The sequence below is a fragment of the Cervus elaphus genome, chromosome 4 (genome assembly GCF_910594005.1).
Source record: "Cervus elaphus chromosome 4, mCerEla1.1, whole genome shotgun sequence".
Taxonomy (NCBI): domain Eukaryota; kingdom Metazoa; phylum Chordata; class Mammalia; order Artiodactyla; family Cervidae; genus Cervus; species Cervus elaphus.
In genome coordinates, this window is record NC_057818.1 from 50,400,917 (window position 1) to 50,413,640 (window position 12,724).

Below are 12,724 nucleotides of genomic sequence, written 5' to 3' on the forward strand. Positions count from 1 at the left end.
AACAAGTCAAAACATCATCATTTACAGCTGCTAACATCAGTTATTAGGAAAATCCAGGAAAATAAATGAAACATTGTTAGGTATAAAAGTAATATAGGGAATTTGTTCAATTATGACAGAAATACATGCCCCAAAAGATGAGTGGACTTCTGACATACTTAGTAAAACAATTTGAAATGCCTTTAGAAGAGTGCTCTGGACTGAAGTCTGTCCTCCCAAAATTTATATGTTGCAGTCCTAATGCCCACGGTGGTAATTTAAGAAGGGATCTGGGAGGTAATTAGGTTTAAATTAGCTCATTAGGGTGGGGTCTCCCTGAGAGGAGAGTGTTCTTAGAAGATGAAGTGAGACCACGGTCCATAGGCTGCATGTGAGTCCACAGCAAGACAGCGGCCGTGTGCAAACCAGGAGGAGAGACCTCACAAGAATCTGACCATGCTGGCTCCCTGTTTGCAGACTTGTGGCTTCCAGAACTGTGAGAAAATAAATTTCTTTTGTTTAAGCTACCCAGTCTACGGCATTTTGTTACAGCAGCCCATAGCTGAGCTGACAAAGAGGTCCTACAAACAATAGCCACAATCTTCTCCCGTGTTTCTTAGGAATAAATTTAGTAAAAAAATATGCAAAACCTACTTTTAAAAAAGCTCAAGATGCCACCAGTGGTACAAGGACTAAATGAACACACTATCTTTGATCTAGGACATATCAAAAATGGGCTTCAGGTGGTGCTCGTGGTAAAGAATCCGTCTGCCAATGCAGGAAACATAAGAGACACCTGTTAGATCCCTGGGTCCTGGGCCGGGAAGATCTGGAGAATGGCATGGCAATCCACTCTGGTCTTTTTGCCTGGAGAATCCCATGGACAGAGGAGCCTTGCAGGCTACAGTCCATAGGGTTGCAAGAGTCAGACATGATTTAGCGACTAAACCATTACTATCAAAAATGGAGATTTTGCAAAGCATCATAATCAAAATACAAATTTAGGTTAATCCAAGTAGAATCCCAGTGGGATATTTTGGGACTTTGACTAAATAATTCTAAGATACACTCAAGAAAAATAAAATGTGTTACAAAAAATAAAGGAAGAGTAATGTCCCCTGGAAAATATTAAAATATATGTATAGGTATAATATTAATAATTCAAAGAATGTTATATAGCTGAAAAAGACAGATTAGAGAATCAGTGTGGATATGGATTATTACAAAAAAAAAAGAACCCCAAAACAGAAATAGACCTGAGGAGAACAGCCCCTTCACATATGATGAATTTCAAGTCAGTGGCTAAAACTGAATTATTTCATAAGTGATGATAGCAGAATAACCCTAGGAATGCATATTGAATCAGGGTTAACCTAGGACTGAATATTCCTTACATTTCTGTGCCGTAAGTGTCTCATATATCTCACTCTAGTCTTACTTGTATTTTTAAATATGAAATCAGCTAACAAGAAACAAATTAAGGAGTTTTCGTTCTTTTTCTTCCTTTCTGTTCCCTTCCTTTCTTGTCACTTTTAATTAAGTTACCTACCCATTATCTATTTACCTATCCACCACCTACCTTTGTGTGTGAGCAAATATTAATAAAACCATTAAAGGACATCCTCTGTAGTACTAATAATAGGTCAGGTTTAGTGGTGAATTACAGATGATTTTCACTTTTACTTCATACTTCATTTTTTGTATAAAAATGAGAGAAATGTCTTTAATTTTGAAAGAAAAATTGTAGATTGTAATGTAAAAACATTCCCCATTCTTGCCACATAACAGGTGCTCAATAATACTGGATCATTTATTTGTCTGTTCTCTGTGTGCAAGTATGTTTTTCTGTCTCTCAGTTTATCTCTGTCACTGACTGAGTCTCTGTTTTCCTTCCCCATCATACCTCATCCCTATCCTCCCCCCTCACACTATTCTAATCTCTGAAGATGTCTTGCTTTCTCTTTCCTTTAGACTCCTCATCTTTTCCCAAACTGTTCACACAGGGTTTGGAGTTGGATCAAGAGAGAGAGTCACATACAGAGTGGGAGTGAGCAGACATTCCCATGGGGGAGAAAGAGCATGACTTACTTATGGAGGATGGAATGAAGACTTGTGGCTTCTTGGACTTGCCCTGCACATCCAGGAAGTGGCCAGGGTATAAGGCATCTGGCTTCTCAAAGTGGCGTGGGTCATGGAGGGCAGAGCTCAGGATGGGGTACACAGTAATGCCCTAAGAGGACATCAAAGACAAATGGGCCCAAATGGCCATCAACAAAGAGTGGCTGAATCCTCAGCAGATAAGGAGCTTCACCTACTGTGTGGCTCTACAGTTGGTGGCAGGAATGTTGAAATAATTCTGCCCTACTTGGTCAAGAGTGTCCCATCCCTCCAGGTATCCTCACCAACCACCCTGACTCCTCATCCCCAAGACCCCTGGGTCTTCTTTATGATCTGTCGACTGAAAGGTTCACATCTGACTCAACAGAGCCCTATAAGAAGCTGACTCCAGGACTGGGGCCCGAATATAATCAGATGGGTGCTGTTCATTGGGCAAATTGATACATTATATCAACTTGATACACCAATATCAGGTGTATCTAGATGCACCTGATCACCTAGATATCTAGGTGATACACCTAGAAACACCAATACACAGCAACATAATCAAGGACAAAGATAAGAGTTAGAACACAGGCATTGACCTGAAAAATATATCTACAAAGTATGGTTATATTTCAAAATGAAAGCCACACACACAAATTGCAAATTGTATTGATATGGACATAAAGACCAGAGGTGAAGGTGACATGAACGCTGGACACATAAATTGCACAGTAACAGATGCAGTAGGGACCAATCATTGTGTATATAGGTATATATAAACATATGGGTTCATATAAAGGAGAGATTATAACACAGATTATAAAACCAGTCAACTGTATAACAAGTTTCAATAAGTACATGGTATTTTTTTCAGCAAACATAACATCTTGTAAAGGTTAAAAAAAAAAATACAACAGAGCAAAAGGGAGAGGACTTTTCTATTTCTAAAATCTCCCTCCCTCCCACAAAAATCTGGAAATAAGAATTCTTCTTATAGTCATGAACCAGACATGAACCATAAGACTGGAGGTGACCAACACTTTCCAACCAATATTCTGTGGCCCTTCTGGTCTCGCCGTTCGGAGATAATATCCCCAGAATTGAGTGTCCCTGATGACAGAGTGGAGTAGGCCAAGTGGGACAGAGTCACTGAATCTCTGAATCTCATGGATGACGGCATCTGTATAAGGCATATTTGGCCGATCTTCCAGTGCTGGGAGACGGTGTGCACCAATTACTCTGTCGATTTCTGCCTGGACTTCCTCTGAGAATGGTTAGGGTGTGAGGAGGGTATGTTGATAAATATCCCTAACAGTGGACTCAACCAAGTGACCTAAAAATGACCTGCTGACTGATGGGAGGATCTTGTAAATTCTTTACTAAAGATGGTAGGCTACCATTCCTTCTTAATGAAAGCATCAAAAAGGAAGTTAGAAGCTTCCTTTAGGGAAGTCTTGTGTAATGTTTCCACTCTTGTTACAACATGAGGATAACTTGGATAAAGATGGGTGGGTGGAAATTCATTCAACACTTCAGGATGTATTTTTTTCTTTTCAGCTAAAAATGAGTTGCAGGTAAAACTGGTGTCTTCTCTTTTTGTCCCACTCACATGCTATGTAATTTTATATATGTCATTCCCCACTCTGGCCTTAAATTCATTCTTGTGAAATAACGGTGTCTGACTAGATGAGAGCATCGCCAAGTCTGATCTGCAGACCACTAACTTGAATGGAGGGGCTCTTTAATTAGCTGTAAATGGGCAATATACTTCAAAAAGTCAAGTTTTTAAAATCAAACTCAAAGCGACAACCTCAAAGAGTAGCTGTCAAGAACCACGTACTTTCATAGACTGGCAAAATCCACTTCAAATGCTTTGTGCTTTTATTATAAGTCCCAATAGCGGTGATTTTTTATTTTTCAGACTACTCAGGACAAAAGTTATCTGTCTTAGTCCATCAGATGACCACCTTCCCATACGGCCTCAGGGACACTCACCCCTCCATCGTCCCCACCTCCCATAATCGCAGCTCACCTAAAGACATTGGGAATCTTAAGAAGGAGTAGAAACCCATAGCTGAGAGTGGCACTGGAGGTCTCTGTGCCAGCAATGAACAGTGAGAGCACCGTGTTAAGATTTTTCTGGTGAAACTCACTCTCAGGATCTGAGCGCTCCTAGAGACAGGGATGGATGCCTCTTAATGTCTTGCCTTGTGAAGATTTCACTTTTCAGGGTCTTCTTCCCTCTCTAACAGCACCATGTTCCTCTGTGCCCATCATTCTTTTTCCTGATCTGTTTTTCTCTAGCCAAGGCCAATAAGATACTAAAAGGGTGAGCTCTGGAGCCAAAGCTCTGGATTTCAAACTCAGGTCCTACCATGTATTAACTGTGTGTCTTTGTGCAAGAAATACAAATTCTATGCGCTTAGTTCATCATGTGGGTTGTCGTGATATAATGTATAATAAGCTCAATGGGCTTCCCTAGTAGCTCAGATGGTAAAAAATCTGCCTGCAATGCGGGAGACCCAGGTTTGATACCTGGGTCAGGAAGATCCTCTGCAGAAGGAAATGGCAACCCACTCCAGTATTCTTGCCTGGAGAATTCCAATCTGAGGAGCCTGGCAGGCTACAGTCCATGGGATCACAAAGAATTGGACACAACTCAACGACTAACACTTTTACTTTCAAGTTCAATGAATGTAGAGTTTAAATTGTTGATATTGTTGTTCTTGTGTTGTTGTTTTTCTGTCTTTGGGTGTCATTGCACTCCTGTTTGGCCCTTGAAGCTGACATTCCCGGGATGCGAATAAAGACATATAACAACTGGTATGGCACTTGCCAAGCTTCCCTGGTAGCTCAGCTGGTAAAGAATCTGCCTGCAATGCAGGAGACCCCACTTGGATTCCTGGGTAAGGAAGATTCCCTGGAGAAGGGATAGGCTCCCCACTCCAGTATTCTTGGGCTTTCCCGGTGGCTCAGTCAGTAAAGAAACCGCCTGCAATGCTGGAGACCTGGGTTGGGAAGATTCCCTCTGGAGGAGGGCATGGCATCCCACTCCAGTATTCTTGCTTGGAGAATCCCCATGGACAGAGGAGCCTGGTGGGCTGCAGTCCTTGGAGTCACAAAGAGTCGGACAGGACTGAGCCACTAAACACAGCACAGCACATGGCACTGCCCCAGACCAATCAGAACAGACGTTGGCCTGCACCAATCAGAACAGACGTTGGCCTGCACCAATCAGAACAGACGTTGGCCTGCACCAATCAGAACAGACGTTGGCCTGCACCAATCAGAACAGACGTTGGCCTACACCAATCAGAATAGACATTGGTCTCTATCAATCTGAATATATGCGGAGCCTGACTAATCAGAACAGACTTGACTCTGTCAGAACTGGGGAAGAAGTGAGCTGTGTCTCAGAGAAAGCTTACTGGACACATGTTAACTGCTTAATTACCATCTCTTTAAAGGCTGCTGGGAGGAAGGCTTGGGGAGGCATAGGAAAAAATAGTGGGGGACTGTGGATCTTGGCTTTCTTGGTAATCCTTAAGGAAATATTTCAACATTTAAAAAACATGTAGTCACACCCAAAGATATTAGTTCAATGTCAATACGGTTTCCATCACTCCGTTTCCCACCCCTAACGCCCATCCGGGGCAGGTCTTGCCTTGTCCATGCGAAGCAGGAAGGAATCAATGAAGCCCTTAGGGCCACTGGGATCCAGCATCTTCTGGTGCCTCTCCATGTTCTCAGTGATAAAATCTTTCACTTCTTGAAGCATGCTGTACAAGCGGGTGTGTGTGCCAGGAAAGTGTTTCAAGATGCCCGGGAAGATTTCAAACACCTACAGGGCAGCAGACAAGGCGCAGAACCCATTGCATTCACTGGGCTGGTTCTGTGAGTGTTGATGTTCTGAGCTACACACGTAGCAACATCCAAAGGCAATTATTTACCCTGCAGACTTGGAGGGTGTGCCTCCCACCTGAAAACACACACACACACACCTGAAAACACACACACACACACACACACACACACAGTGCTGCATGGACCTCTGCATCCAGCTCCAGTCACTGTCTCATCTGCTGAGGTTTCTTCTCTCGAAGCCCATCCTGTCCAAGGCCTGATTCTGACACCGAAACTGACGGATGACTTCACCTGGGAGGGGTCAGGGCTTGGAGTGAGCACATAAAACTAATCTCTCAATGCCTTCTGCCTTTGGTGATCAGGACAGAAAACATCTGACCTGTTCCCAGGGTCTACCCACCCTGATTCCTGGCCCACCATGGAATCTTTAGCCTCACCTTGGTATAGAAGGAGCTGATAGTGACAGAGCCCTCATTCATTAAATGTAGGAGCTGTAATAATTGAGGGTCCTGGTAAGTGCTCGCTGAAGACGATGGGAGAGATGATGTTCACAGTGATGGAGTTAAAGAGGAAGTGGGGATCCAGGTAGGCCCCTGAGGAGGAGAGGTCTGTCATGGGGGTCCCTTGCATTGCCTTTCTAGGAGACTGACCTGACTGTTGCCAGCCTAGCTTGTTTGATGGTTTTCATCCATTTTTCTTTGCTTTCATTGTTCCTCTCTGTCTCCCCTTTTCTCTTCAGGAATGTCCACATCTGTGTCTCTTGCTGTTTTTCTTGCTCTCTGTCTTGGGCTGACTTTCTCTGGTCTTATCTTTGACTCTTTATTTCAGACTCACCCCATCTTTGTTCTCTCTCCATCTCCCCATCTACCTTTATGACCTGTCTCCTTGACCTCACTGACATTCTGTGTTCCTCTGACTCTATGTCTCTCTTTACCTTTATCTTTGTACGGCTTTTTTGTTTGCTTGTTTTTTAAGAAGGTAAAACTTTTATTTTGATGGCATAAATTTTGAAACATTTATTTATTTATTTTCTCAATTATTTTTATTAGTTGGAGGCTAATTAATTCACATTGCAGTGGGTTTTGTCATACATTGACATGAATCAGCCATGGAGTTACATGTATTCCCCATTCCGATCCCCCCTCCCGCCTCCCTCTCCACCCGATTCCTCTGGGTCTTCCCAGTGCACCAGACCCGAGCACTTGTCTCATGCATCCCACCTGGGCTGGTGATCTGTTTCACTATAGATAATATACATGCTGTTCTCTTGAAACATCCCACCCTCGCCTTCTCCCACAGAGTCCAAAAGTCTGTTCTGTATTTCTGTGTCTCTTTTGCTGTTTTGCATATAGGGTTATCATTACCATCTTTCTAAATTCTGTATATATGTGTTAGTATGTTGTAATGATCTTTATCTTTCTGGCTTACTTCACTCTGTATAATGGGCTCCAGGTTCATCCATCTCATTAGAACTGATTCAAATGAATTCTTTTTAACGGCTCAGTAATATTCCATGGTGTATATGTACCACAGCTTCCTTATCCATTCGTCTGCTGATGGGCATCTAGGTTGCTTCCATGTCCTGGCTATTATAAACAGTGCTGCGATGAACATTGGGGTGCACATGTCTCTTTCAGATCTGGTTTCCTCAGTGTGTATGCCCAGAAGTGGGATTGCTGGGTCATATGGCAGTTCTATTTCCAGTTTTTTAAGAAATCCCCACGCTGTTTTCCATAGCAGCTGTACTAGTTTGCATTCCCACCAACAGTGTAAGAGGGTTCCCTTTTTTCCACACCCTCTCCAGCATTTATTGCTTGTAGACTTTTGGATAGCAGCCATCCTGACTGGCGTGTAGTGGTACCTCATTGTGGTTTTGATTTGCATTTGTCTAATAATGAGTGATGTCGAGCATCTTTTCATGTGTTTGTTAGCCATCTGTATGTCTTCTTTGGAGAAATGTCTGTTTAGTTCTTTGGCCCATTTTTTGATTGGGTCATTTATTTTTCTGGAATTGAGCTGCAGGACTTGCTTGTATATTTTTGAGATTAATCCTTTGTCTGTTGCTTCATTTGCTATTATTTTCTCCCAATCTGAGGGCTGTCTTTTCAGCTTGCTTCTAGTTTCCTTTGTAGTGCAAAAGCTTTTAAGTTTAATTAGATCCCATTTGTTTATTTTTGCTTTTATTTCCAATATTCTGGGAGGTGGGTCATAGAGGATCCTGCTGTGATTTATGTCGGAGAGTGTTTTGCCTATGTTCTCCTCTAGGAGTTTTATAGTTTCTGGTCTTACATTTAGATCTTTAATCCATTTTGAGTTTATTTTTGTGTATGGTGTTAGAAAGTGTTCTAGTTTCATTCTTTTACAAGTGGTTGACCAGTTTTCCCAGCACCACTTCTTGAAGAAGTTGTCTTTTTTCCATTGTAAATTCTTGCCTCCTTTGTCAAAGATAAGGTGTCCATAGGTTCGTGGATTTATCTCTGGGCTTTCTATTCTGTTCCATTGGTCTATATTTCTGTCTTTGTGCCAGTACCATACTGTCTTGATGACTGTGGCTTTGTAGTAGATGTACGGCTTTTTCTTGCAGTTTCTGCTCCTGGGTTCGTTTTGCCAGTGTCCTCAGTATCTCTGTCTTTTGTTTTCTCTCTATCTCTGGTCTCTGATGATTCTGGCTGCTTTCTCTGCCTGTTTCTCTGTGTCTCTGCTAGTCTCACTTCGTCTCTCTCTCTCTACCATTTTCTGTTTTTCTGTCTATGTCCCCTTCTCTCTATTCCTGAACCTGTCTCTGCATCTCTCTCTCTCCTCCCTGTCCCCATCTCATCCCCACCTCCACCCAGCCCACACTCACCTTGGGATTTCTGAAGTTCCTCCACCAGGCACTGAGGTTCCTCCTTGAGTCATTCCTCAATACTCCACTTCCCCATCCCAAAGTCCTTCATGGTGGTCACAGAGAATTGCTGTAGAACCTTCCAAGACTTTCCACTGGCAAAATCCACACCTGATGGTGGGGCATGGAGGGAAGGTTTTGAAGGCACATGGGATGGTCCCTCCTCCCCTCCATAATCCTCACCCTCGTCCCCCACTCACCTGTTCCCTGGAAGACAGGGTCAATGATGGCGACGTGCCCTCAGCCAGAGAATGCCTCGGCCTGATCCACCAGGGCCTCCCTCATTGCCTCGTACCCCCACAGGATGACAACAGGCCAAAACCCCAGGTAAAAGATAAAGACATCCCCATATTTCTGCCGCAGCTGTGGGGGCAGAGTCCAGGTCTCACTCTCTGACTCAAGAGAAGGATCTCCACCTCACCCCTGGATCACACCTCCCAGTTAGCCTACCCTGCAGGCTGCAGCCCCATCAGGGAAGAGCAGAGACTGGAACTCTGTGGTCTCCTCCTAGCCTCACATATATCACCTGACCCCAAGCATCCTCCTCTCTTGGCTTTTCTAAGATTCCTCCCAGCTTTGGATTTAAGAATTACAGAGACTCCCACATCCAAGCTATAGAATCTCTCCTCTCCAACCCACACAGGACCACAGCTCAAAGTCTCAAGTCTATCAGAATCTCTCTCTCCAAAGGAAACCCTCCTATGCTATTGGTGTAGCTGCTATGATGCAGCCACTATAGAGAATAGAATGGATGTTCTTAAAAAATACTAAAAATAGAGTTTCCATATGACCCAGCCATCCCTCTCCTATGCATATGTCTGGAGAAAACCATAATTCAAAAAGATATATGCACCCCAGTGTTTATAGCAGCACTATTTACAATAGCCAGGACATGGAAGCAACCTAAATGTCCACCAATAGAGAAGTGGATAAAAAGGATATGGTACATATATACAATGGACAGTTACTCAGCCATAAAAGAGAACGAAGTAATGCCATTTGCACTGACACAGATGGACTTGGGATTGTCAAACTGAGTGAAGTAAGGCAGATAGAAAAGGCAAATATATGGTATCACATATATGTGGAATCTAAAAAAAATGGTACCAAAAAACCTATCTAGAAACAGTAATTGAGTCACAGATGTAGAAAACAAACTTATGGTTACCTAGAGGGAAAGTGGGGGAGGATAACTTGGGAGGCTGGTTTGACATATACTCAGGATTATATGCAAAATAGATAACTGATAAGAACTTACTGCATAACAGAGAATTCTACTCAGTTCTCTGCAATGACCAGTATAGGAATGGAGTCTAAAGGAGAGTGGATATACATATATGTGTGTGTGTGGCTGATTCACTGTGCTGTGCACCAAAAACCAGCATGCCATTAGAAGCCAACTATACTCCAGTAAAAAATTAACTAAAATTGTGAAACAGAAATAGTCACAAATACAAAAAGACAAACTTACAGTAACCAAGGGTAAAAGAAGGGAGATTGGGATTAACATATATACATTGATATATACAAAATAGATAACTAATAAGAACTTATCATATAGCACAGGGGACTTGTCTCAATACTCTATAGTGACTTATATGGGAAAAGAATCTTAAAAAGAGTGTGTGTGTGCTAGTCACTCAGTCATGTCCAACTATTTGTGATCCCATGGACTATAGCCCACCAGGCTCCTCTGTGGGATTTTTCAGGCAAGAATATTGGAGTGGACTGCCATTCCCTTTTCCAGGGGATCTCCCAAACCAGAGATTGAACCTGGGTTCCCACATTGCAGGCAGATTCTTTATTGTCTGAGCCATTAGGGAAGACCATAAAAAGAGTGGATATATCTATATGCATCATTGATTCACTTTGCTATACAGCAGAAACTAACAAAACATCCTAACTCAACTATACTCCAATATAAAGTGAATTAGAAAAATAATGCAGGGCTTCCCTATGGTACAGTGGATAAGAATCCTCCTGCCACTGCAGGGAACACAAGTTTGATCCCTGGCCCGGGAGGATTTCACATGCTGCAGAGCAGCTAAGTTCATGTACCACAACTACTGAAGTCCATATGCCTAGAGCCTGTTCTCCTCAACAAGAGGAGCCACCACAATGCGAATCCCACACAACTCAACTAGAGAGTGACCCCTGCTCTCTGCAGCTAAAGAGAGCCCACAAGCTGCCTCAAAGACTCAGCTCGACCAACAATTAATTTTTTTTTTTAAAAAAAGAAGTCCCTTAAGGAGCAACTCTTTCACTGCACCTTCCAAAGTACTAATGATCATTATCTATCCTTACTTTGAAAACTGCTTTTTGAAAACCCATTTGGCACTTATTACTAAACTGTACTGGGAACTGTGTTAAAAGTCTTTTTTTTTTAAAGAAAAGATTCTTGCACCCTAATGTTGATTGCAGCACTATTCACAATAAGGAAGAAACAGAAGCAACGTACGTGTCCATTGACAGAGGCTTGGGAAAGAAGATATGGTGTATGTATACAGTGAAATATTACTTAGCCATAAAAAAGAACAAAGTAATGCCATTTGCAGCAACATGGATGGACCTAGATTATCAAAGGAAGTGAAGTAAGAAAGAGAACAAGTATCTTATGATGTTGTTAATATGTGGAATACAATTTTTTAAAATGATACAGATGAACTTATTTCCAAAACAGAAACAGAGTCACAGATGTAAAAATCAAATTTATGGTTACTGAAGAGAAAACATAAGGCAGGGAGGTGGGACAGGATAAATTAGGAGTTTGGGATTAACATACACACCCATCTACATATTAATATAAAACAGATAATCAACAAGGACCTCTATATAGCAGGGAACTCTACTCAATATTATGTAATAACCTATATGGGCAAAGAATTTGAAAAGAATGAATATATGTATATGTTTAACTGAATCACTTCTCTGTACATCTGAAACTAACACAAGAGTATAAATCAACTATACTCCAATAAACTATTTTAATTAAAAAAAAAAGTGACTTCTCTCTTCACTCAATCCATCCTCCACTCCTTCTCATAGGAATTCTGGCAGCTTCTCTGTCGCATATCTAGGGCCAGAGCATGGCTGGAAGAAGACAGTTCCCAAGGGAGTCTGGGAAATCCCATCCAAAGTTGACCTGCCTCCCCCGGCTCCCTTGCTAACTGGGAGCTGTTTCCCTTTCACCCACCTCTTGCTTTCCACCCCCTGGTGCCCTTTGCATCTCACCACCTGCAGTGACTTGAGTAAATCCTCGGGGTTCTTTTGCAAACATTTCCCAGGAAGGGCAGAGGCCGGGGTTCAGGGGGGAGGTGGCCCCGGGAGGCAGGGCAGCCCCAGAGGATCAGGAGGCCAATGAAGAGAATGAGGAGCTGGATGGCAGAGAGAGCCATGGTCCATGCCTGCCTTCCTTCTGACGTTCCTCTAAAAATGTAGGTGTCTCTGTTCTTTGTTATTTTGCCCGATGGGTGTGGAGGTTGTGCCAGGATCCTGCCGTGGCAGAGCTCCTGTTAACTCTCCAGAGACAAGAGAGAGCCCGAAGTTTGCAGGGGTTGCAGAGGCCACGAAGTTTTATCATCTCAGCAGATCCCAAGCCAGCTCCCCATGGGTCCCTGATGGGCTAGAGTTGTCTTGGTGGGCGATGCCATTGAACAGAGAGCACATCCTCCAAGGAAGAGGGATGGTGTCAGATGAAGGAACTTGTGGAGGCTGCACTTAGGGTGGTGGCCCTGCAAGGGCGGCTCTCAGACATTTTATCAGTGAGTGGCATCGCAACTAAGAGATTAAGATTAGCAGGCCAGCAGAAGTGGGCGTCCTGTGCCCACTGGGGACAGGGGTTTGTCTGCACATCTGTGGAGAGTGAGGTGTAGAGGAGGAGGCGGGGTCTGATGG

General features: G+C 43.0%; 1 pseudogene; it reads right to left on the bottom strand.

Moving 5' to 3' along the window:
- The window catches only part of LOC122692767, a 28,047-nt pseudogene that overhangs the window by 14,390 nt on the left and 933 nt on the right, over positions 1-12,724 (bottom strand).